Here is a 26949-nt window from a genome sequence, read left to right as displayed (position 1 = left end):
GAGGAAGAGGAAGATGCAGAGCACAGAGGTGCCTCGGCTCAAGGGTTTTGTAAAGATGCCATCAATGTCAGATCATCTGATTCAGGCTTGTTTCTGCTGAGCCCCTCTGATCCAGGAGAAACGGCATCGTATGGAACTCACTTTGAGCTGCCTGTGCGAACACTTCCATTGAAGATGCAGCCTGGAACAGCGCAACTCTTACCGCCAATCAGGGATGCACATCTGTCACCATTCAGGGACCCTTGCTCCCCTTCACTACATCATCCCTCTTCTCCTGTATCCCCTTCAATAAGAGGAAGTTTATACATTGGGCTTCATTTGTCAATATTTACATGATGCTCATCCTCAGGCCTTGTCTAGAGCTCCAGATATCTGGAGGGGAGCACTAGCTGGGGAGCAATTGGCATCCTCTCCAAACATCCCTTTGCCATCAGCGCCACTAACAGGCCCATGCTAGATGGCGTGGGGTACATCCTGTGAGCGTCAGTGCTGCCGCATGTGGCTCTTCATGAGGTTGGCCACTCTCTCAATGGAGGAGCTTATACATTCAAAGCCCTGAGGCACGGTGGTGCACATGAGCTGGATGGATTCTTCCATTCACAGCCCATGACCCTGCACAGCCTCAGGAAACTCTGACATGTGGGAGCACATCTGTTGCTGCTGGTCTGGGTAGTCTCCTTTCCTGTGAATCCTGAGGCGCTGCATCTGTGCCCAGCTGAGCAGGGCTGTGTCTGTCCTCCATCCTCCAAGGGGGACTGCCCACACCTGCCTCTGCCTCCTCCTGCACACTTGTGACATGCTTATCATCCAGTGCCACCCTATCCAACCGAGCATGAGGACTCAGCGAGGTAACTGTATATACATTGGTGGAGGGTGTGCTTGTAAGGTGTGTTACGGCCACATGGTGAAGGGTGTGGATGGTTCCCACTCTTCAACTCCCACCTGATTGCAGCCAAGTGTTTTATGTTATTAGGGTTTAACTGCGTTGTGTTTTATTTGTCAAATAAATAGACAGCAACAGGTATTTTTGTAGGTTTAAAACAGAATTAATTATTTATTGAGAAATATGCCTTATCTCAAAATTGTCGCAACCACATCCACTCATGCATTCACTCGCGCACACACACAAGAAGAGACAGATAGAGAGGAAAAGGGGTAGGTTTCGGGGGTCACGGTAAACCTGTTGAATTCTCTTGGAAGTCAGGTTCTCGTTGGCTGCAGGCCTGAGGTGTTTGTAGTTTTCTCTCTTGGTTGAAAGTTGAGTTGAAGACAGTGGATCACTGCTAATTCACTGCTGTATAAATAAAGGTGTAGAAGTCCACAGCAGGCACTTCCCTTCTGGCTTACTGGATTTCTTCCAGCTGCTTAGATGGAAACAAGCTTCTTTGTGACGCTTCTTTCCGGGTGTTTCCCTCTCTCTCTCTAGGGAGCTACTTTTAATGTCAAAAAATGGTTTCACACCTTTGCCTCTGTTGGGAGATGTGGATTTCCATCCCTGTGGTGACCAACAATGGCCCAGGAATTGGCTACTTCACACTTTCTTTGTTTCAGAAGAACCCATTCAATTCACAAGTGTCTCTTGATGGATTCAAGATGGGAATAATCCAGTTATGATGTTTCCACTTTATACCTTCTTTGTTTCAGAAGAACGCATTCAATTCAGGAATGTTTCAGGATGGATGTAGTTGATACCTCACACCTCAAAAGGTATTCCTTTGTCCTTGTCAGACAGATTGAATATACAAAGGGTCAGGTCGTTTACCTTCGGTGGCCATTTATAGCAACTATCCACTTTTTAAAAAGGTAAAGTGAATTTTCATAACCTTTCAGTTTTAGTCTGTATTTTTTTCCATCATCGCACTTCTTGTATGCATGACAGGTGCTTGGTCTGAGCTCTGCTGCTGCAGTGCTTGGCCTGGTGATGGTGAAGGAGTTAGTCTTATTGCCTCAATGTCTGCACCAGTGGGAGACACATGAAGAGACCATGGAGAGCAGAAGACTCTGCAGTGCTGAGGCTTCCCAATGCAGCTCCGACTTTGATAAGTTGTTGGACGAGGTGGAGTGCAAAGCACCCCCTTAATGTAAGCATTGCACTCTCTAATCATCATCTCCACCATGGATGCCCATCATGCCTTGCCTGACTTCCTCATGGCGGTGATAATTTGAAGGTAACACTAACCCTAACCCTTCTCCTGTCTGGGCTGTGTTGCAGGCATCATGAGCCCATTTCTCCTGCAAGGACAAAAGAGAGTGAGATAAGGTACTGCTGTCCTCTGGCCAATGCCAGCTGCTCCTGTTCATTAGAAGCTGCAAATTTCAGTGTTGGCAGGTCCTCAGTAGCAGTATGGCTCAGCCATTCTGAGGGGTCAGTAAATACCCTGGGTACACACCTCCCATATTCAGGAGCAGCATGTGGCCATCAGCTGGAGTGACTGCTGGAGGGTAAATACCCAGAGGCCTCTCCTGAGGGTTCAACATTGCACTCACTTTACCAGAGCGAATAGGCCATTGAACCGCTTCCGACACTAGAACCAATTTTGGCCACCACACTCCATCTGCTTAGTGTTGGTGCCCTCTATCCCGGCCTGCTTGGTTTAGGTGAGTGGCCTCCTCTTACCACCCTCCTGAAAGAGGACCTCCCTTCTGTCCATCACAGCCTTGACGAAGACCTACAGATCGAGAATTGAGGGGCCACCCTGCCTGGTTCCAGGCCTCTCCCTCCCCTGAGACATCTTCCCAACAGCAGGTATTGCAATGTAATGGCAGCCACAGTAATGGCTGCAGTGGTCTGTTTAAATCTGACCTGGAGTTGCACAGTCCTGCCTCCGACCCCGCCACCATGGCAGTAATTAGCTGCCCAACCCGTCCTCTAGCCAATTGGCGGTCTGCCCCTGTGAAAATGGGGACTGTGACTGCTTCCCTCCACCCCTGGAGGTGGGATTGGTACCCAGAAACAGTCCTGACGTCCGTTTCCCACACCCGGTAAGGAAATCCTGCCCACTGTTTCTCTTTGCTATTGTTTTCTTATTTATTGTTAACAAATCTGTTCCAAAGCTTATAACTCAAGTTACAGTTTGCTAGTGTTTATCCCAAAGTCAGGGAGATGATGTGGGGGCTTGTGATATAACCCATAAGCCAAAGTACAGTGACAATGGTTTCTGTTTGACCCGTGGGATCACTACAATTACCTCGATATTGTGCAGGCAAAGGCACACTCTGGTTTGCAGGGATCACAGGCTTACTTAGAGGAATAGTCTATGCTACTGAACACAAACAAATATCTGAGGTAAACTTTAAAGCATAATGTATTACATACTCATTTTTTTCCACAGATGTTTATGGCAAGAACATTTCAAAGCAATAAAGTTCAGCAATGAAAAGAATGACGAGACCATCAGTAGCTGACTCAGAGCTTTGACAATACGCAGACACTTCTACAGACTGCACCTCCGTCTCTTAGAATTTGAACCTGAACCCACAAAAATGTGACTAAGATACTTTAGCAATTAAATTTGTCTCATGCCCTGCTGGTGAATATCTTGCGTTGAGCTGTTTCTGGAGAAGGCAACAACTAAGAATGCTTAATTGGAGAATTTGGTCTTTTTCTTGTTGCTATGTGAATTATTCATGATGGTTCTTTTTGAAGTTTCTGAAAATTATGTTCCTGATAATGTCATAATGAAAAATATTCTACCTCTATTATAAAAATGGAAACAATTTATTTGACCACTTTTGTGGGTTGACTTCTCTAAGCTGTCACTTTCTAATACTCTACCAAATTACATCCACCTGAATAAAATGTTCCTATTGTAACTCACCTCAGTTTCAAGATAAAGCACATGCCAGGGAGGAACATTCTGTTTTGTCAAGATTTAGTCTAGAAGGCTCAATGATTGGTCTATAAACAGAAACTGTTGGAAATACACAGCAGTTCAGACAGCGTTTGTACAGAGAAAAGACGGGGTCAGGTGTAATCATGCATCAGATTTGAAAGACATCAGTTTAAGTGAGGAAGAAGTCACAAAAACTTGTTCTTTTTTTAGTTTTTGGAATGTGCGTGTCGCTGGCAAGGCCAGCATTTATTGTCCATCCCTAATTGCCCTTGAGAAGGTGGTGGTGAGCCGTCTTATTGAACTGCGGTAGTCCATGTGGTGTAGGTACACACACAGTGCTTTCTGTAGTGGTTTGATACAACTGAGTGGCTTGCTTGGCCATTTCAAAGGGCAATTAAAAGTCAACTACATTGCTGTGGGTCTGGAATCACAAGATTCCAAGACCGGGTAAGGATGGCAGATTTCCTTCCCTAAAGGACATTAGATCTTGTTCATAAGGTCTGAAATCTAAAACACAGGAAATTAAAAAAAGCAGACATACATCTAGGGCTAAACACTAAACCCAATCTAACCAAATCAGAATAAAAACAGAAAATGCTGGAAATATTCAGCATGTCAGGCAGCAGCCGTGGAGAGAAACAGATTTGATGTTTCAGGTCGATGACCTTTCATCAGAACTGGAAAACATTAGGGATGTAACAGGATTTAAACAAGTATAGAGGCAGGGAAAGGGGATTGTGGGAAAACAAAAGGAAGACCTGTGATAAGGTTGAAGACAGGAGAGCTTAAAATAAAAGTTAAAAAAAGTTCATTTCCATAGTGCTTTCCACAACCTCAGGACATCCGAAAGTGCTTAACAGCCAATGAAGTACTTTTGAAATGTAGTCACTGTTGGAATGTAAGAAACGCAGCAGCCAATTTATGCACAGCAAGCTCCAACAAATACAGCAATGAAATAATGACCAGATACTATATTTTAGTGATGTTGACTGAGGAGGCTCACCTTGTGACGATGAGGTCCAGCTGGTGCCAACGACGTGATCTTGGGTGCCTCCATGAAACCTGGTGCCAGGGTTTAGTATGAAAGAACGAGTTGATGATGCAGAGGTTGTGATAGGTACACAACTCAAGCAGTCTCTGTCCATTCTCATTCATCCTTCCAACGCCATAGCGCCCAAGGCAGGAGGGCCATGAGTCATGGTCAGCCCCAACCCTGGCATTAAAGTCCCCCAGCAGGAACAGGTGTTCGGTGTTGGGGATGCTACTAATGATATTATGGAGTTCCTCGTAGAACTGGTCTTTAGCTTCAGCTGGGGATCAGAGTGTTGGAGCATAGATGCTGAGTAGGTGTACAGGACCAGAGGCGGTGAGCAGTCGGATGGACAGTATGCGTTCCGAGCCATTTGAGGGAGGTTCTATCATGCTGAGCAAGGAGTTTCTGATGGCGAAGCCCACTCCATGCTGTCTTGGTTCTTCAGGATCCCTCCCCTGCCAGAAGAAGGTGTAGTCATGCTCTGTTAGAGATCCACTCACAGGGAGGCGTGTCTCCTGAAGTGCTGCAATGTCTACATTGTGTCTACTGAGCTCGTTGTTAATGATGGCGGTCTTCCGAGAATTGTTGATTTGTGTAAGGTATTCCGACAGGCCAGGACACATAGTTCTGACGTTCCAGCTTGCAAAACGAAGGGCTGGTACCTTCTTTCCTTTTTTCGTGCTGTTTGGTGCGATGTTGCTTTCCACTTTTCGGGCAATGACCCTGAGCTCCAAGCACCCATTGAAGCAGGGGAACTGTGGCGGCACAGAACCTTATTGACCGGGGGCTGCCCGGTTTGAGGTGGGCGGTAGCTGTTCAGTGAGGTGCGATGACCTCTCCCACTGACAAAGGCAACCCATGGCGCCCAATCTCTACGCCAATTGAGCTGGACTTATAACCCGTAACTGCTGCCTTCCGTGTTGTTTCGGTCGCTGTGAGGCGACTATGGAGTGACCTCTCCATGGCGCAAGCCTGGGCGAATGTATGGAGGTTGAGAGTTGCCCAGGCGTCAAAACCCCCCTCTCGACCTTTCTGGTGGGGTCCAAAGGAGTGCAGAGCACGACGTTTGGCACCGGTATGGCTGCAGGAACAGCCGGAAACATGCCAAAGGTGACACATGACCGCCTACGGGGTTCCGCTCCGGATTTTCTGTTAGGGTTTACTCCCTTAGCCTTGGTCTCTCCCGAGATGCACACAAGGCAATGGGGTTGTTAGGGCCCCTACACAGGGGTAGGAGGATGCTGCTGGGAGGAGGTGATGCAAGGGGGAGGGGTGGAGGGAAGGGGGTGCGAGGGGGAGCTGGGAAGGGGTTGCGAGGGGGAGGGGGAGGGGTGGGGGAGTGGGGTGCGGTGAGCTGGGAGATTGGAGCTGGGAAGGGGAAGGGGGGGGCAAGGGGAAGGGGGGGGGGAAGGGGATGCAGGTAGTAAACCATTTCATCAGTTCCCACCATCGACACCGGGAAAGCTCATCCGCATCCTTCGGGAGGTGAGCGACAGCCTCGGGCGCCGGTACGAGCAGGAATTCGCCAACATTGCGCTGCAGATGCTCTCCGAGCCATCTCCCGTGGGCACTTTGAAGTTGTGGCCGAGGAGCCGTTCGTGACTTTTTATGTGTTCGGGGCACCTTTTCTCAAGGCTTCCCCTCTGTGATAGTCTTATTTCCTGAGAGTCCTGCTGCTCCTTCTTCTCTACAATGGACTTACCGCATGCCGTGGCCGCGGACACTCTGGACGGTGTAGACAGCAGGATCGAAGATCAAAGTATCACCAGCTGTACTTTGCAATTTCGTCTGGATTATATTCAATTCCATTTAGTGCTCAATGAGGAAAACAAAGAGCAGGTATGGCTGGGGGAGGGCAGTGGGCCCAGGTAACATAAACTAGCTGTTAACTTGTAGTTAGGGCTAAAATGAACTGATTAAAGAGCCAAGGGAATTTAAACAGTTTAAGAGAGTAGATTGGGGGAGAAAGCACTAAGAATGGGAGCAGATGGCCATGGATAGAGTTGCACAGCAAGGGAGCTTCCTAGGGAGCTTATAGCCCAGGAGCCATCTTAGTTGCTAAGTATCATCACCTCATTCCATGACAATATGAAAGGCACAATTCAACATCGCGGCACCTCATCAGACCCCGTTCCTATCCTGAGTGGCGTGAAACAGGGCTGTGTTCTTGCACCCACACTGTTTGGGATTTTTTTCTCCCTGCTGCTCTCACATGCATCCAAGTCTTCAGAAGAAGGAATTTTGCTCCACACAAGATCAGGTGGCAGGTTGTTCAACCTTGCCCGTCTAAGAGCGAAGACCAAAGTACGGAAAGACCTCATCAGGGAACTCCTCTTTGCTGACGATGCTGCTTTAACATCTCACACTGAAGAGTGTCTGCAGAGCCTCATCGACAGGTTTGCGGCTGCCTGCAACGAATTTGGCCTAACCATCAGCCTCAAGAAAACGAACATCATGGGACAGGACATCAGAAGTGTTCCATCCATCAATATCGGCGACCACGCTCTGGAAGTGGTTCAAGAGTTCACCTACCTAGGCTCAATTATCACCAGTAACCTGTCTCTAGATGCAGAAATCAACAAGCGCATGGGAAAGGCTTCCACTGCTATGTCCAGACTGGCCAAGAGAGTGTGGGAAAATGGCGCACTGACACGGAACACAAACTTCCGAGTGTATCAAGCCTCTGTCCTCAGTACCTTGCTCTATGTCAGCGAGGCCTGGACAATGTATGTCAGCCAAGAGCGACGTCTCAATTCATTCCATCTTCGCTGCCTCCGGAGAATACTTGGCATCAGGTGGCAGGACCGTATCTCCAACACAGAAGTCCTCGAGGCGGCCAACATCCCCGGCTTTTACGCACTACTGAGCCAGCGGCGCTTGAGATGGCTTGGCCATGTGAGCCACATGGAAGATGGCAGGATCCCCAAAGACACATTGTACAGCGAGCTCGCCACTGGTAACAGACCCACTGGCCGTCCATGTCTCCGCTTTAAAGATGTCTGCAAACGCGATATGAAGTCCTGTCACATTGATCACAAGTCGTGGGAGTCAGTTGCCAGTGATCGCCAGAGCTGGCGGGCAGCCATAAAGGCAGGGCTAAAATGTGGCGAGTCGAAGAGACTTAGCAGTTGGCAGGAAAAAAGACATTACAGCATTACAGCCTGCACCTCTTAAAGGCAGCTTGCCCCTCTTAAAAGGGAGCTGCATTAATTTAAGGAAGCTGCTGCTGACTGTGCAGGATTTGGCTGCAAGGAGAAGCATATCAAATGAAGCAACAGTTAACAGAGAGGGCTCCCAGGTTTTCCGATGCGGTTGGAGGCATTAGTACAGGAGGTCGAAAGGAGGAGAGAGACAATGTTTCTGCAGGGGGCCAGGAGGGCCTCAAGGCAAACCCTGAGAGGTAAATGGGAGCAGATGGCCAAGGAGGTCAATTCCTGGACTCCCGCCCCAAGGACCTGGCAACAGTGCCATAAGAAGTTCAATGACCTCACATGAGTGGTCAATGTCAGTGAATGCATCTTCAAAGAACATCTCCTACTCACCACACCACTAGCCTCTCACACTGTTCAATGCACCACATCCCCATTACTCAACAACCAGCAATCTCTAGCAATCAGAACTCAAGCCTAACATTCAGATACTCCACCTCATCCTCACGCACCTTCCAATGCTGCCACCTCTTTCTGCTTCCACATGCTTCCAGATATGGCAGGCTGATCACCCAAACGCATTGCAACACAATCAGTGACATTCTTCCTTCTTTCTTGCAGGACAAGGGAGCACAGAACTGGAGGGGGACAGGCATGTCTTCATCAGCTGAGCCCTCTGGAAGAGTTGGTGTTCCACATCATGGGGCGAGCTGTGACAGAGTCCGTTGCATCCGGCATCACCGAGAACATTGACGATGATGGTAAGTACCTGCCTTATGTCCCTTCTCAATTCCCACCTCAGCCACATCCTGCTATTTGGCAGACGTGTGATCATAGACCTCTTGCTTTACACCCTTTACATCCCCCTCTCACGCCAACTTTCCCCTTCGGATTTTATGTTTTCGGTTACCCAAGAACCGCCACCTGCTCAGCCACAGCAGCTCCAGGATGGATAGAGAGAGCAACCCCACATCAGTGATGAGGAAGCACCGTCACTTGATCTGACACTCGTAGTACTAGCTCAGATACTGGCACATCACGTATCTTAGAGGATAATATAGAATTGGAATCTTCATGTGGTGAGTTACTGGGCACAAGTGGGTTGCAGCCAGGCCAGGAGGAAAATATAGCTCGTGTGCTAGCATAATGGAGGGTGAGGCGGCAGACGAGATCTGCTGCAGGGGTCTCAGATGAGGACTTCAATTGGACGGCCTACAGTGGAATGCTGATAAGCATGCACACTGAGATGCTTAGTGCATTGCAGACTTGTTAGGGAGATTCTTGCCACAGTCAAGGAGCATGGAAGACTCTGGCTCCAACTTGCCACAGGGCACCGCAGAGAACTTGGAGCCCATCCTTTCCAGCATGGAAGTGGTGACCAACTTCAGAGCAGCATTTGTGGGCCCAGCTGTGATGCAGCGACCAGTGGCTGACATCTCAGCTTCCATAGCAGCAGAAGTGAAGCCACCCAATATTTCAGAAGGAGGCCATGAGATCCATGCTTGCTGTCATGCAGGCTTAGACTGCATCATGGCTGTGGATCTCAGAGCTCAAAAGGGCATGCAGGCTCTTGTAGCAGTCCAGCAATCTCTCCTCCAACAGATTACTAGGATCACTAAAGTGCTACCCCATGGGAGTGGTGGTGGCACCCTGGAACACAAACCTGCTGTCTCTCAGGATGACATCATTCATGCTCCCACCACTGCCACTCCACCAGTGCCCTTGCTGTTGCCTCTCAGCCAGCCAGTCCAGACTGCTGTCGCCCTTGCTGAGGTGGTGCAGTCTGAAGCTGGGCCCTCAAGAACCAGAGCTGCTCAAGGGCATCCTGCAAGGTCATCTGCAGTCTGCCCCAGTGAAACTCAGCAACTTTCCAGACATGCTGCAACCACTAGGGTAGCACATGTTCGGCCAGGCAAAGGCAACTGCAAGATAGACTCTGAGGAAATGCACAAGGGTGAATACTTCTTTTTTGTTTGTATAAGTGGACATATTTTTGGATAAAAATATAATGGAAAGATTATTGTTGGTGGCTTTTAGTGTAGGGTCTTGACCAAAGGAATGCTAAACATGAGGTGTCCCAGATGGATGGTGAGATAGGGAATAGTGAAGGCATGGTAGTAAAGGGAAGCGGTCCTATGGGAAGCACAGTCTGAGCAGTTGCTCTCAGACAGCCCACCTGGAGAGAGGGTGTCCTGGATGCCTTCTCCCTGCCTCCCGATTCCTGGTGGGAATGGTTGTGCCCTCATGATGGTAATGTAGAGGATGCAGAAGACCACCACAAACTTAGAGACAGGCTGCAGTGTGTACCAGAGAGCTGTCCTCAAGTGGACCAAGCATTGAAAGTATTGCTTCAGAACGATGTTCTTTGTGGCTCTAAGGCTATTGTTATATGCCTGCTGTCCTTGTGTGGTCGGCTGGCACACCAGCTGGGCATTGAGGGAATGGAATCCCTTTCAGTTGTGGTGCATCTCGGAGTTGATCTGCAGCAAAGTGATGTGCATGCAGTCAATGGCAACCTACACCATGGAAAAGCCTGCAATCCACACCAAGCTGCAAGCTCACTCTGCCTGCTTCTTTCTGACAAGAGAGAATGGAATTCAATAAGCTCTCTTGGAATTCAAAGCCTCAGTGACCTCCAATATGCAACAGTGGATAGCAAACTAGGAGCTATTGCAAATGTCACCTGCTCCAGGCTGGAAGGAGTCTGGCACATCAAAATTCATGGCCACAGTCACCTTCACAGCCACTGGCAATGTCATCCTTGCCCTGCTCTGACATTGCAGTTGTGGTTGCAGCAATTTTCAGTGAGGACAGCCTTAGTGAAGCGAAGACACTGTTCCTCGATGTAGTTCAGGTTGGAAAATTGAGCCGTGAACACCCTGCATGGATATGAGCTTCTGCTGAGAGACCTTCTCCCACTCCTTCTCCTCCCTTTTCCAGCTGCTTGTCTAACTCTGTGTCGCTTCTGCTCATTCTCTCCGTCATGCAGTGCTCCACATCTGGGTTGTGCAGAATGCTTGAGGTGAGGACCAAGTCCTTCAGCATGTGCCACAAACACTCCCTGTAAACACTGGTAACTTTAAAGCACTCTAGAAACCACCAAATGCTTCTACAATTGCAGCTATAATAGAAATCAAGCAGCAACTAACCCGTAAGTAGTTGATGATCCCTTTAAATAGTACGAGTGAGGATCCCCTCCTGCTGCTGAACACGTGTATCAGGGCGTTAGTTGGAGCATTACGCTTCATAATGGCAGTGTTGGTGTCAAATCAGCATTACATGCTGATTGATGTCACGCTCTGCCTATTTTGCAGACATCCGGTAGCCACTCCCTGCGCACGCGCCAATGCCCTCAGCAAAATGGTATCTGGTACAGCTTGCACTAGAGGTGTTAGTGCGTGTGCCATGGATTCCACTTGGAGCCAAAACAGCATTTATAGTGCTGAAAAACTGAGTGCTAAGGAGTCAAATCTTCTGTTTAGAGCTTATCAGGATTGTGAGGTGGTCCTAAGATTTAATCAGTCTAGAAAGTGCCTGGGCCTGAGCAGTATGGTGGTGGAGGGTAACTCCTGCACTTTAATAGCACTGGGATGGATTCTTAGGGCTTGGCAGCACTTGGGGCATTCATGGGATTTGACAGAACTGGGAAGATATTCTGAAAGCAGCACTGTAGTGGGAGTTCTAAGGTATGGCAGCACTGGGGTTGGGACTGCATTTTAGCAACACTGAAGGAATGTTCTGGAAATAGCTGCACTGCAGTGAAGTCCTAGGGATTTACAGCATTGGAGGAATTGGGCTTAGCAGCATGAGTGCAGAGGCCCTGCATTTTACTTGCACTCTAGTGCAGGTTATTTGGTTTGGCAGTACAGTGGTGGTAAACCTGAGCAGAGAATTTAGTATGTCACGCTCACACAAAGAACAGTTATGAGTCACACACCATCCTGACTTGGAACTATATCGCTGTTCCTTCACTGGGTCAAAATCCTGGAACTCCCTTCCTAATAGCACTGTGGGTGTACCTACCTCACATGGACTGCAGCGATTCAAGAAGGCAGCTCACCACCACCTTCTCAAGGGCAATTAGGGATGGGCAATAGATGCTGGCCGAGCCAACGATGCCCACATCCCATGAATGAATAAAACAAAGCACAGTGGGAGTGCATATTGAAAATTCTCATGCAGGTATCAGCTTCTCTTCCTAGGAGAAAGCTATTAGAAAGCTGCTGGCCTCCACTTAGCATCTCACTAGGTAAGAAAGAAAAATATGCATTTATATAGTGACTTTCAAGTCCTCAGGACATCCCGAAGTGCTTTATAGTTGAGGGATAAATGAGAACTCCCCTGCCCTTCTTTGAAATAGTGCCATGGGAATTTTCACATTCTCCTGAGAGGGCAGATAGGGCTTAGTTTTAAGATAACACCTCACACAAAGCAGCAATCCCTCAGTATTGCCCTGGAGTGTCAACCTAGATCTGATGCTCAGGTCTCTGAAGCAGAACTTGAACCCACAACTTTCTGACAGTGGTGACAGTGCTAACCGCTGAGCGGACATCACCAATATATTGAGGTTGGCAATTTGTTGCTGAAGAAACTCTAAGTGTTAACCTAGATTTTAGTACTTTGTGTTGCAGCTCTTTGGTGCACTCAGCCATTGTGTCATTTAATGCAGCTCTATTTTAAATAAATACTTGTATTCAGTTCCCTTCCACTATATGAGCATCACTGCACTGATGGTGTGTTTGTTTATCAAATTCTCCTCTTTAAGCAGCAGCAGCGTTCTTTGACACTATATTTGAGCAGGCATGTACAATGCCAACACTCCTCATCAATCTCCGTTGTTCACAATTCATTCTTCAGGCCTTTTAAAACAAGCTGCAGGCTGATTATGTCATCCTCTGCTCTGAAAAGAAATCTCTACTTTGGTGCTATTATCTCCCATGGAACATCTTTATGGCAATAATTGTTATCACAGAATGGCAGGAGTGCTTTAAAATGCACCAGAGTCTCAAATAAAACACTAAATTGCTTTGATACAATAAATATTTGCCATCACAGTTTGAAAATATGACCTAAATGCTATAGCTTTTGAGGAGGAGATTGTCCAGAGCTGTATTTTCTTTTCATGTCCTGTTCCCTTTTTGTTGGCCTGCATAGCCTTTATTTTAAAACTGTAAAAATAAATTGAATGGGAGTGATTTCTGTCTGCCTTCAGCCCTATTTATGCTGAAAAACTGGCCAGTAGCTAATTGTACATTCAAAAATAAAAGCTATCGTCCACTGGCCACCCGAGGCCCACCTGCCACAATTTTCAAGCAAGCCTTGAACTGGGTGAGAGTCTTATTAAAATTGTTACATTGGGATTCTACATGTTGTTGGAGTCCAACATAATTTTCAGGTGCCAATGCTCTGTGTACGCTCTGCTCGATGGCACTGGACGTATACTGACCGAATCAAGTGTCCTTAAAGGGACCTCTGTAAGCCATTCTTAAAACGCCACAGCGCCATAGGTTTTGTGGATCCAAAAAGAAGCTTTTTAGCTGCACTTGGCTGCTCAGTTGATGCAACCCCGCCCCTCCACCCCACCTTCTCCACTGGGATTGACTCCACCCTCCTTAACCTTCAACTTGCAGCTTGACTCCTCCCTACACCCCCATCCTGATTGTTAGCAGCTTGCTGATCAAATAAAGCCGATCATGAAAATGGTTCCGTCCTCCTGCTAATGCCATTGGATAGGCTGTGCGATAGCTCTGCTCACCGCCTGCCTTATGTGCACTGTATATGAAAATTGTTCCTAGTGTTTTCTCTTTGTCATGAATATGCCTTGCCAATACGTAATATTTTGGAATTTTATACTGCTTCTTTTTAAAGAATTGTGATGATCCTATTTATGTTTGTGTGTTTACAGAGCTATAGCCAATAACAGTTTGAGTACCTCACATGCAGTGATTACATTTGGCTATGTCAGCCCATTGTAGAAATTAATCTGGTTTCAGAGTTCAGAGTACCCCAATTTCAAGAACGGTTATGATTTGTACTCACATTCTGTGGGAAGAACTTGAAGCTGGATGGCACGGATTAGTGACACTATCTGAATGCTCAGGCCACAACACTGTCGTGCAGGCTTCCCTGTCATCTAGTAATGATCTGCTTCATCGCAGGTCTTTTTCTCCTTTTTTTGGTTCATTTCTTGAAGTGAAACAATGTTGCCACTTTCAAATCCAAATGATTCAGATTAAACAATTATTTCACACATGCAACAGCCACAAATTTAGTAACATTTGGCAGCAGACAGCATTAGTCTTTCATGATTTTATAACAAACTACACTTTGGACAAGTTCCTCATAATGACATGTTTAGATGAATGTTCTGTTATAATGGTGGACTGAATCCATCTTTACTCTAGTACACTTTGGAACACAAATATTTACTGAATCTATTATGAACAACAGAGTCCACAAAATTCCTCAAGCCATGATCCAAGAGTAACTACCAGGATATTAAAAATTCATTCCTGGGATGTGGGCGTTGCTGGCAAGGCCAGCATTTATTGCCCATCCTTTAAGTTACCCTCACGCAGTTGGTGGTGAGCCACTTCCTTGAATTACTGCAGTCCGTGCAGTATTTAACAATGTTGTTAGGAAGGGATTTTGATCCAGCGCTGATGAAGGAAGGTTGATATGTGTCCAAGTAAGGATGGCTTGTGATTTGGAAGGTAACTTAGAGGTGATGGAGTTGCCATGCACCGACTGTCCATGTTCTTCTAGGTATTATAGGTCATTGGTTTGGGAGGGGCTGTTGAAGAAGTCTCGCTGAATTGCTGTAGTGAATTCTGTAATAGCACACAATGCATCCACGGTGTGCTGGTGGTGGAGGGAGTGGATGTTTAACATGGTGGATGAGTTGTCAATTAAGCGCACTGCATAGTCCTGGCTGGTGTTGAGCTTCTTGAACATTGCTGGAGCTCCATTCATCCAGGCAAGTGTAGAATATTTCATCACACTCCTGACTTGTGTCTTGTAGGTATGGGTCTGAAGGAGCACTTACCTATTTGGTTCTCCTCTGTCTCTGGCTCCAGTTCACACCTGGTTGGAAATCTACAGTGGCATTCCTGCTCAGGCCACCAGTTAGTATTGCAGTTGAGCCTCGATGAGAAGAACATTGCTGTCTTTGGGTGGGTGTCCTAGCTGCCTGGTCAGTAGAGCAGGTTAACATTTGAAATGGAGAGTTTCTGTTGGCTTTCCTGCAGATAATTAAACTGGACAATCTAAACACAGTCTTTTCCAAATTTCCAGGCCCACAAACTTCAAATAAACTAGCACATAAGAAGTATAAACAGAAATGCCCGGACTTAGATTATAAATGCTGTGTTTAAAGGGATTGAGGCAATAGGTGTTAAATTGCTAATGAGCTACCTCTATTGTCACCACCATTGACCATCTTTAATAAGCAATTAGATTTATTAGCAGCAGTTAATAAAACCTCGCAGTTAATAAAACCTCGCACTTATTGGGCGGTGGGTTGGGAACTGGTTTTTCAGAGAAGTGGGCTGTGCTGTGACTCTTTAACTCAGCCACAGCATTAATATCCCATTTACGGGTTTCCCGGCCAATCACATAATGCAGGTGTGACGATGACCCCCACTCTGTCAAAGGAAGGATTTCTAGTTAAAGGAACCCCAGCAAGGTTCAGAGTGACTGAATTCTACATAGCTTTCCGAGGCTTCAGCAACCAGAAGAATGGAAAGGAGACGTGGGACGATTGCCTCCTGGGCCTCTGATTCCTCCCTGGAGATCCGAGGGATTGAAGTGAAGTGCTGTTTCCAGTGAACAGGGTGAAGAGGTTCGCCTCTCAAGCTAAGCAGGTGTGGATGGCAGTGGCCAAGGAAGTGAGCAGCATGCATGTGGCCCCTTGAACCTGGATACAGTGCCCCAAGAGGCTCAATGACCTCATGAGGGTAGGAAAAGTGAGTGGCATGCCACTTCCAGGTGCCAATCCCGACACTCTGACTTCTCCAGTATTCTCATACACAACACTCCTCAGATCAACCCAACTTGAAGCTCCACTCATTCCTCTATCTCCAGCCTCCTCCTCACATCCCCATCTGAACAGCCAACACTCTTCCTCACCCCCATTTTATTGACATCTCGCATCCATCCCTCACATTGACCTTCCACAAATGTTGTCCTTCCCAAATATCCACACAATCCATTTCTCACACTCACAACTCTCTGCTTTTCCTCCTTTTCAGAGAAGAGAGCGCATACCTCCAGGAGAAGCAAAGAATGGGTGTGCCTCCCTCCCCCCAGTAATCACCACCTTGCCGGCCACTGGTAATGCATACCCACTGAGTCCACAGCGAAGGAGGTCTTGTTCCAGGAAACTGCAGATGTCAGCAATGACCTGCCATGAAAGCCTGAGCCTCCTGAGGCACTGGTGCTCAGACATGCCAAGAAAGCTTATCCTGTGCCTGTAGACCCTGTGTAGGGGGCATCGCCTCCTTTCAGCTGGATCTCTGTGTCCATCCCCTCTGCACTGTGGAGCAGCATGCAGCTTAGGAGAAGGCTGCTGGTGTTGCTCCTGCTGTTGGTGCTGTTACTGCTCCTCTTGTTCCTCATCAGAGGTCCAAGGTGGAGCTACATAAGCTGCTCCCATGATGCAGTGAAGACTGACAACAGGGTGATCAGATCAAGGTGAGGAAAGTCCAAGGTCAGTGAAATGACTTCCAAAAATTTGGAAATCATCTGTAAAGCAGTGAAATCAGACTCTCAGAAAAAGTGTGGATCACATGACTCCTTGCATTCAAACCTGAGGAGCCAAGACACATAATGCATATGTTGTGGTTTAAAAATGTTTTTAGAGCTGGGAACATGTTCACAGGATAAAGTGCATCCTTAAACTTGGACTGTGCATTGAGGTCTGAGGCCTCCTTCTTCAATTCATTGGGCAGGGTCATTTAGCTGTACCTCCTTCAGTCCTACTTGGCTCATACTCCCCTGGAGTGTCAGATACTGAGAGTCATGTGATATGTGACTTGCTGTTGTTCTGCATCCCTCTGCGGTGGAGGCAACACAACAAGACCTCACTCTATTGCTCACCCCTACTCTGTCTGAGTGGATGAAATGTATGACCCTGTGTCAAGCAGTTAGCAACCACAGCAGCTGACTATGCTGGCCTAACAAAGTCTGCACATTGTTGTCGATCCCTGGCCTCAACAATATGGTTGCAACCCCCTCGGTATCTTCAACATTCCCAACTAATACCTTGAATGGAATGGTTACGAAAACAGGTTGAAGTAAGAATTTTCATTTTGTCACAAGTTCTGCAAACAATGCAATATTTGAACTTGTTGCAATCTCTTCCAATTGAATATTTGGTCCATCATCTCCACACTAAATGCAGTCTTTCCCCTCCTCAAAATAAAACAGTGCACTGTTACTTGACCTTCTGACTGCTTACATCATAAATATATGTGTGGGAACAAACAAACAGTAAACAGTCATATTGTGGTTGAGAGTTGTGTTTTTAACCGAGGAAGGCATGTTTGTTCCATATGTTGCTACGATATCACAGGTCACAGAAAGGTCTAGTAGTTGCAAAATCTTTTGCTGATTTATGTTTTGACCCTTAGCAGTCATCAATAACAGGTGACTTGCATCATCTTGGCATGGATTCCTTCCCAGAAGTGAGAATCAGTCTTCTTAGACTGCTGGACAGTTACTTGCTCCGTTTGCGAGGTGCTATCATTTTACACTTAGGGCAGAAAAACACAAATTTTTGTTTCTTAAATGAGCCATTAATTTAAAACAAAAAAAAAATTGTTTTGGCCTCAATCCTATTAGTAGGCAAGGATTTCCCAGCAAGCAGAGCCTTAGTTTACACTGTTGCTATTTGATCCAAAGAAATTATACATAAGTATATTGGCTATTTCTTCAAAAGCAAACAAAATTGCTTTTAACAAATGCTCTTAAACTTTTATTGTTCAGATAATGCAGAAGCTCCCCCGCAACATTAAATCCTTGCTGTTTTTAAAGATTCTAAATGTTTGCTATTTCTATTTTCTATTTTCACTCCTAATATATTTTCATTTTACTAAAGTCCTTCATAAATTACAGCTATTCTATTTACAGAGTATAGTGAAATATTCTCATTTTTAAAAAATGCTGACAGAAATATGAAGTAATGTGATGTGCTTTTCGTTTGAGGCTACATTACGGGTCAATGAAAAAGAAATACATTTACACACTGGCAATGTTAGTAACACTTTTAACATTAATGTGTTTTCTAGCCTCTCATCACTGTGCAAAATTTTAAATGATTGTTTAAACCATTGACAGCAATAACATATTCAGTTTACAACAGCAAACACAACTTGCATTTATATAGCACCTTAGCATAGGAAAATGACCCAGAGTGCTTCACAGGAGCAGAATAGAACTAAAAGTGACACAGAGCCAGAGAAGGAGATACTCAGTGGGTGACTAAGAGATAGATTTTAAGGAGAATCATAATGGAGGACAGAGAAGTGGAGAGGAAATTCCTGAGCTTAGGGCCTAAATGGCTGAAGGCATGACCATCAGTAGTGAAGCAAAGCGAGTGGGAGGTGTGTTAGAGGCCAGTGTTGGAGGAGTGCAGAGTTCTCAGAGGGCAGTAATTTGGACGAGGTCACAGAAATAGGAGGCTTGAGGTCAAGGAGAGATTTGAATGCTTTATGAGAATTTTTAATTTGAGGTGATGGTGGTCTGGAAGCCAATGTAGGCCAACGAGCACCAGAATGATGCGTGAGCATGATTTGGCACAAGTTAGGTTACATGTAACAGAGATTTGGATGAGCTTAAGTTTATAGAGGGTGGAAGATGGGAGGTCAGCTCAGAGAGCATTGGAATAGCTGAGTATGGAAATAACAAAAGTACAGATGAGGGATTCAGCAGCAGATAGGCTGAGGATAGAGATGGACAATGTTTTGGAAGTGGAAATAGGCATTCTATATGATGGAGAAGATATGCAGACAAAAGTTCAGTTCGGGGTCAAATAGGATACTGAGTTTGCAAACAGCATGGTTCAGCCTAAAACAGCGGCCTACAAGGAGGATAGAATCGTTGGAAAGGGTAGGAGTTTGTGATGGGGACCGAAGGCAATAGCTTTGGTCTTCTCAATGTAGTTCAAAGCATTCTGTACATGTAAACATCAAAGGTTATACTAAAATTTGCACATCAACTTAACAGCCTCAATGCTGGTATTATACTCTGACTTGAGCTAAGTTAGTGTAGAATTCAAACACTTTTATATGGACCAGAGAAAAACAATACACAAAGTAAATTAGAGCTATTTTAGGGTTTCTGATTCCTGCTCACCCCCTGTTCCATTGGCCTCACACATTCTTTATTACTATTTCAACTTTTACAAAATTTGTTTATGTGGAATGCTGTGATTGTCAAAACTAGTCTTGGCTTTAAAGATCTTTTGTGTTGTGTGAATTCTGATAGCTCCTATTTAGCCTCTTCTGTAATCCATTATATTCTAAGTTTGTAGAACAATTTGTGAGATGAATAGATTTACTTTAAATAACTCAGACGACAAAGAGATGAGTTTCATCAGCCCCAATTTTAACCTGGGATGCATTCAGGGTGCGCAGGGTTTGGGAGGACTGATGGGGGTTCTGTGGGAAGAGTCCAGGGTGAAGACTGGGTAATTTTAACCCCTGGGCCTCATTTAAATTGTTTAATTTGTTTTTTGTCTAAAACTAGTGGGAGTGATGTCATGGCCAGCAGGCAGGAGCAGGAACTCGCACAGGAGCCAGATGTGCTTAGGACTCAAGGGAACATTCCCTGGCATAATGGAGACTACATTGTCATTAAAACTATCAGCAGACTCTGCAGCAATGACATTGAATTCAATAGTGGTAAGTAGTTTTCCAACGATTTATGCTGAATAGATTGAAAATATATGGCCACTGTGAATTAGAAACCTCGGTGTGTGACTAGAGATGAAAAAGAATGCAGAGATAGCCTTGATTGAAGGATCTCTACAGCTTCTAAACCCTTTATAATGAAGACTAAATCTGTTCATAATATCAGTGGAGACTGTAACACGGTGGCCTTTCTAAATGTTACAAGCAATAAGGCATCCTGTGTAATAGTTTACGTGCCATTTATTATTAACAGTATTTGTCCAATTATATTGCATCTTGTTTAAAAACTGAATCTAATCTAATCTGTTAGGGGTTTCATTTCTTTCTACAATTAATACTTCACTAAAATACATTCAGTTTTCTGATGTGCTTGAATTTGGCAAGGGTCCCTCTGTGTGTGCTTCTTTTTATTGCTTATTCTGTCTTTTTATCTTCTTTCCTATCTCAATCACTTTATCTCTTTTCTCTCTATCCTCCCTTTTCCATCTCTTTTAATATTTCTGTTTCCACATCTTTTTTTTAAATATCTCTTTGACTCACTTCATCCTCAGTTCTGAGAATGCAGAGGAAATCTCTTTTTCATCTACACTTCACTCCTATCAGTTCAGTTTGAGGAAATCATTCACTAGAATGGCCTTGCTGGAAACATAACCTTCACTCTCATTTCCTAGTGCTGTGCTCTTGACCCATAGAATGTCATTTTCTCTCACCTTTGTGATTTGAACATTGCAACACTAATTAATTATAAATAAATATATTGTATTTGTCAGATAATCTCAATAGTCATGTCCATGACTTCTCATGTTTTCACTAGCAATTTTAAAAAATCACAGTTAAAATGGAGGTTGCATCTTCATTAACATGTTTATTTGGGAACCAGAAGTCTGGTTCACTGCCTTAAGTTTGTTGCCAAGATAATATAAACATTAAGGTATGGGAAAAGGCTGCTTGTAAAAAGCAAAATACAGCAGATTCTGGAAGTATGAAACAAGAAATTAAAAGAAGAAATTGGTGGGCACACAACAGATAGTCAACATCTGTGGAGAGAACAAACAAGTGTTACAACCAAGTGAGAAAGGTGTATAGGGGTCCCTCTCATCCTTCACCTGGTCTTACTGTAACAGGGTTTTATTTTTAAACACACTGCGTTTTTAGCTCCCCCTTGGTGAATCCTTGTTCACTGCTTTCCAATTATAAGGTAAAGAAACGAGCACAAACAGGCTTTCTTCGGTTTAAAGAAGAAAGGTGAAATTTTATTAAAACTTAAACTAAAAACTCTAATTCGGTCGACGCCTACGGATACATGCCGTGCCCCACACTAGCATGCAGATGCGATATGCACATGCAAATAGAGACAGAAAAGAGCAGAAGAAAAATAAAGTGGAAAGGTCTGAGGCAATATCTGAAGAGTTTTTTGTTACGGGTCATCGAGCTCACTATAGAGTCCTTGTTTGTAGGTGGATCTTGCTTCTCATTGGGGCCCAGTATTCTTATTAAACCTTGTTCACTGTAAGAGACTTTTCCCTCTTGGGGTTCACGTGTCTTCAGTGGGTTTCAGTTCCTTGAGAAAGAGATGGGAGTAGGCTCTTTTCAATCCAGGAGCCAAGAGCTTTCTCCCAGTTCAAACACTGTCTCTACAATTTAAATCTCCCCAGGTTGGCCAGCAGGGTGATCACATGACCGACTGGTTTGACCAGGTCTTTTCTGTGTATTTTATGGGAACAGGGGATAGCTCCTTTGTTCCAACACTGTCTGCTAATATGCAAAAAATGTCTTTCCGGCCAGGGGTTGGCAATACCTTTTAAAAGGCCTTCTCTTCCTCCCAGCAACAATTTGAAATTTAGTGTCCATGTGGCAAAATGATTTGGGTGAAGGCAACTTGCATTTGCTCAGAAAAGTCACTTAGGTTAATGATGCTATGAACTAGGTGTGAATGGTACATGCCTAACATCTATTATGGATTGAAACTATGTCATAATTTCCTAGGCCCAGATGATGTGGTAATCCCTCTGCCTGTGTGTTTATAGTTTGTAAGTATTGTGGTATTGCTCAATTGGCTTTCAAATTAAGTGCATATATTTTCAAAAGGATTATGAATACTAAAACCACAACACATTTCCTACTGCAGCAGTTTAGCTTTTCTTGCCAGATACAAATTGCATTCTGTAAGCTCAAGCTTATGAAATTCCTATAAAGACTTCTACATTCAGTGTGGGACAAAATTACATTTTCTTCCTAAGAGGTACTTCATCTCAAATTCTCTGGAGGGGATTTGTTTGATTAACTCTCTGAGTATTACCTTCCACATGCTTTGGTTCTGCACTGACTGTTCAAGCTAACAAGGTAGTTATGGATGAGGAAGGCCATTTGGTCCATCTTAATTCATTGATCAGAAAGATCTTAAAGTCCCTCCTTTTCAGTTTATTCACTAAGACAATCACTGTTCAGGCAAGTTAAACTCATGGCGATAGTGTAAAATCAGCAATGTTGGATAGGCCACCCGTTATACACCTCACCTGATGTTCCTTTCCATTGAACTTGATTCATTTATACTAACATCAAAATTTTAAATTACCCCCATAGTGTGAGCATCAGTACTAAATTGACATTTTATTCATTTGAATCTGTTTCCACTTGTCCTATTTGTGCAATTGAAGTAATATTTTAGATTTACCTTTTACATTCCTTTAATTATTCCATATAGCCCTACAAAATCATCTCTCCGATGCTCTTTTCAAGGTTGTAACCCTAAATTTCTCCAGTCTTTCCTTAAAATGGAGACTTTTGATATGAGGGATCACCCTTGTGCCTCACCCCTCAGTCTCGTATCTGGTGCTTGAATGTGTCTCCCATGTGCCTAAGTGAGCAGACCTGTACACAAGGTGCACACTGACCACAGCATTATACAGTTTGGTTCTCCCTGCCTCTGACTTGTATTCTACTGTTTTGGCTCTGTAGTCCATTCTGTTTATTGATTGCTGCTCTGCATTGATAGAGCAAGTTGTGCCTTGATTTTACTTAAACTCCTAGGTCTCTTTGAGATTCATCCTTGGCTATTTCATTGAGTGCTCATGTTGATTAGGTTTTCTTCCTAAATGCAGTACTTTACACTTGTATACATTATACTTCACCTCCCCATGATCTGCTCACTTACATATTTTATCCATCTCATTCTGTAAACTTTGAGCTGCTTCCTTCAATCCCTTTACCCCCATTCTAGTTTGCTATCATATGTTGTCTACACTGTTCACTTCTATAAACAGTTCTCTTCATGAATAAATCTGTTACAAAAAGTGGTGGTATAGCCAATATTACTTCTGAAGTGACATGAGATGCTGTGGAATTCTATAATCTTTTGGCAGTAATCTAGGAAGATTGCTGACCAAGGTTCAGATTGTGAGCTGCATATGGAAGCTGCCTTTTGTGGTGAGAATGAGAAAAAAATAATACTTGTGACAAGAGCCATCTTTCTAGTCAAATGCTTTTCTATACTTTCCCTGATAAAATATCTCAGGCCTAAAGACAAGCCAGATGAATTATATCTAGAAAGATGTAACTTTCAATCGCTTGCATGGAGTTTCCATATAAGTGAACCTCAACAGATTTTCACAGCCATGATTAGAAAACTCCGAAGTATTTGGGGAAGTATTATTTAAACAGCAGAACTTAATAAATCCATTATAATAATTTGACTCACATTGTGTACTTCAAACAATAATCAATGTCTTTAAACGGGAAAGGAATTGCTTCTTAAACAATTAAGTTAAACATCCAGTTATGCTGTTATTTTTGCATTTTACATCAAGGCAAAAGTGATAGTATGGGGTGGTTTTAACCCTATCCATCTGGTGGAAACTGGGACAGTAATCCAGGTTATTTATCTGCTGTCGAGCTACTGGGAGATGACCATTCCCAATTTTAACTTGCTGTACTGAGCAGATGGCAAGGACAACTGTCCAAAGCCGTTGGGGCCCTTTCCAACATATGCATCTCAGGTCCTAATGACATCATTGGGACCTAACTGCAATCTTAACTGGACAGTCTGAAAGGGAAGACGCAGAAGCTTCCCAGCAAGTGATAACAGCGGTGATGACAGCGGGATGGGATCTGGGCAGAAGAGGCCCAAGCAGGTGACTTTTTTTTTTACTGTCCTTGTTGGGCTAAGAGGAGCAGGTCATGGAAGGGCCTCCCTTTCTGATTGTGAGAGCCCTTGAAAATGGTCCCTGAAGCCGAATGCACCCCTAACTGCTGATGGTGTGCTGTGCAATTTTCTGCTGCTCTCCTCAACTTTCTGCCTGTAATGGGTGGGTAGTTGGCTGACAGATTTAAATGAAGTTCGGGCGCTGAGATTGGCTGGTTCTCATTCTGGAATGGGGGTTGTGGGGAGGGTTAGGAGATGTGGGAAGTTAACTTGCCAATTATTTTCATTAGAAAGACGGAGGTTGAGGGGGGACCTGATTGAGGTGTACAAAATCATGAGAGGTATAGACAGAGTGGATAGCAAGAAGCTTTTTCCCAGAGTGGGGGATTCAATTACAAGGGGACACGAGTTCAAAGTGAAAGGGGAAAAGTTTAGGGGGGATATGCGTGGAAATTTCTTTACGCAGAGGGTGGTGGGTGCATGGAACGCATTGCCAGCGGAGGCGGTAGACGCGGGCACGATAGCGTCTTTTAAGATGTATCTAGACAGATACATGAATGGGCAGGAAGTAAAGAGATACAGACCCTTAGAAAATAGGCGACAGGTTTAGATAGAGGATTTGGATCGGCGTAGGCTTGGAGGGCCGAAGGGCCTGTTCCTGTGCTGTAATTTTCTTTGTTCTTTGTTCTGTGTTCAATGTGGTTTCCTGCTGGAAATCCACTGGCTGTTACAATCCAGACATATAACACTCGAGTCAGGTTCTGTTTTAGCTCTAGCACAATCTCTCTCTGATTGGCATTGAATATAAAGGTAAAATTTATATTTTGCTGCTCATGGTGTAAAGCAGAATGCCGGAAATGTGTCCGAAGATTGGACATAGAGAAAGTTCCACAAAGCATTTCCAGGAGAGAAGGCTTTCCTGGTGGTGTGAAAGCTGAAAATTGCCATTACCTCAGTAGGATTTGTGGATTTTTCTTGCCTTAGTATTTTTAATCATTAGCAGATTAAGGGCTAAAAATTCATCTATGCCGTTGTTTGGGCAAGGGAATCACAATTTGTGACCTGCCCATGTCCATTGAGGTGGAGGTAGGCAGCACACAAATGTTGTGCTGCCACCTCATTTGGTTGATTGTAGCAGAGGGTTGAGTGTCCGCCTTGCTGCTGGCTGCCTCTGTGCTCAGCAGGGAGCTCAACTGTATGTGCTAATGGTGAGCTGGCCTACTGTCTGAAAGGAAATCTGTCCTTCTTAAAGGGAAACTGCACTGCATTATAGGAGGCTGCTATCGAATACTATTGCTGCAATTCTAAACAAGGAAAATGGAACATCGGGGCAGAGAGAAGACTCCAGGGTCACAGATACGGCAGTGTGGCATTAATATTGGAAGAAGGCATGAGGAGAGATGCCATGTTCAGTGGAGGGGGGTGGGGGGGCGGGGGGGGCAGAAGGCGCTCAAGGGACACCCCCAAAGGTTTGGGAGCAGGTGACCAGGGAGGTCAATTCCTGGCATCTGACCCTGAAGACTTGGCAACAGCGCCATGAGAAGTGTAATGACCTCATGTGGGTGGTCAAGGTCAGTGAATGCATCTTCACATGACATCTCCTACCCATCACTCCTCCAGTCTCTCACACTGGCACTTATCACGCTCATGCACTATGGACTTATGAAATATAAAGCCGGAACAGACACTTTCCTGTAAAACAAAATGGAGTTGAGAGGTTAGATGACCTTTTCTTTCCTGCCAATACACGTGGAACTGCGAGAGCCCCGAGCTAATTTTTATATCTGGACAGTCTTGGCGAAGTCATTAAAATGCAAATGACCTTTCTGGACATATCTTTGAGAAGTCATTAAAATGCAAATGACACTTCCTGTGGTAATGGCGACATTTTTCCAACTAATTAGAAAAAATACTGAGTTCACAATACTGTTGCAGACTCCTCGACTCCAAGCCGAAAATTTAGAGAATGGGTGTGACAAGCTTTATTTTATCAAGATGGTATGTGGATGAGTGATATTCAAACTCCTTTGCTTGACAATGGCCTAACTATCAGAAACTATTTATGAGGACAATGGAAAGAGATGCCCTGGTCACATGACAAAAACTAGGTTTCTGATAGGGATTTTAATAAGGCATGTTCTGGGCAGACGAGGAGGAGAAACATCTGTGCCAGCAATGACAAAAAACCCTGCCTAAGACCACCAGCGTGAAAAAAGAAACACATGTAGGCAGAGACTTCGGCTGACCTTGAACTCCGCACCTGAGGTACCATACCAGGTCTTTGCCATTGATCCTTGACTGGAATATAACAAAAGAAATCTGCTACTGCGAACAAAACAACAGAAAATCTGTCCACCTAAAACCTCCAGAGCTTTTCTTCAGTGAACAATCAACGATTACAGGCTTGCATCGTTTCAAGTCTTCACCTTGGGGAAAAGCAAGTATAACAGAGAACTCTTGAAATCATAAGTGCTTGCTACTTTTATAATTGCAATCTTTCCTTGAGTGAATTTGTGTCTGTATGAGTGTGAGAGTGTGTATAGTTGCATACATTTAGGTGTTCAGCAATAAACATTTATCTTTCTTTTAAAAAATACAAGAAAACCTTTCATTTGTCTGTTCCTGACAATTAAAGCACTCAGGAATTAAACCATTTTTTTTAAACATGCTGTCTTCAGTCAGTTGAGAGGGGAAAAAGAGGGAGCCATCGGTATCATCTCTGTAACACACTTAGGACTCACGCCTAACATCCAGATACTCCATTGGACCCTCACACACCTACCAATGCTGCCAGCCTCAAACCCATCTCTTGCTGCCTCCACACACTTCCAGCTATTCAGCTATGGCAGGCCCATCGCCCAAACACAATTAAACATAATCACTG

This window comes from Heterodontus francisci, chromosome 13, assembly GCF_036365525.1.
Source record: "Heterodontus francisci isolate sHetFra1 chromosome 13, sHetFra1.hap1, whole genome shotgun sequence".
In the NCBI taxonomy this organism is placed as follows: Eukaryota; Metazoa; Chordata; class Chondrichthyes; order Heterodontiformes; family Heterodontidae; genus Heterodontus; species Heterodontus francisci.
The sequence above is the reverse complement of the archived record's forward strand: the minus strand, read 5'-3'. Positions refer to the sequence as shown.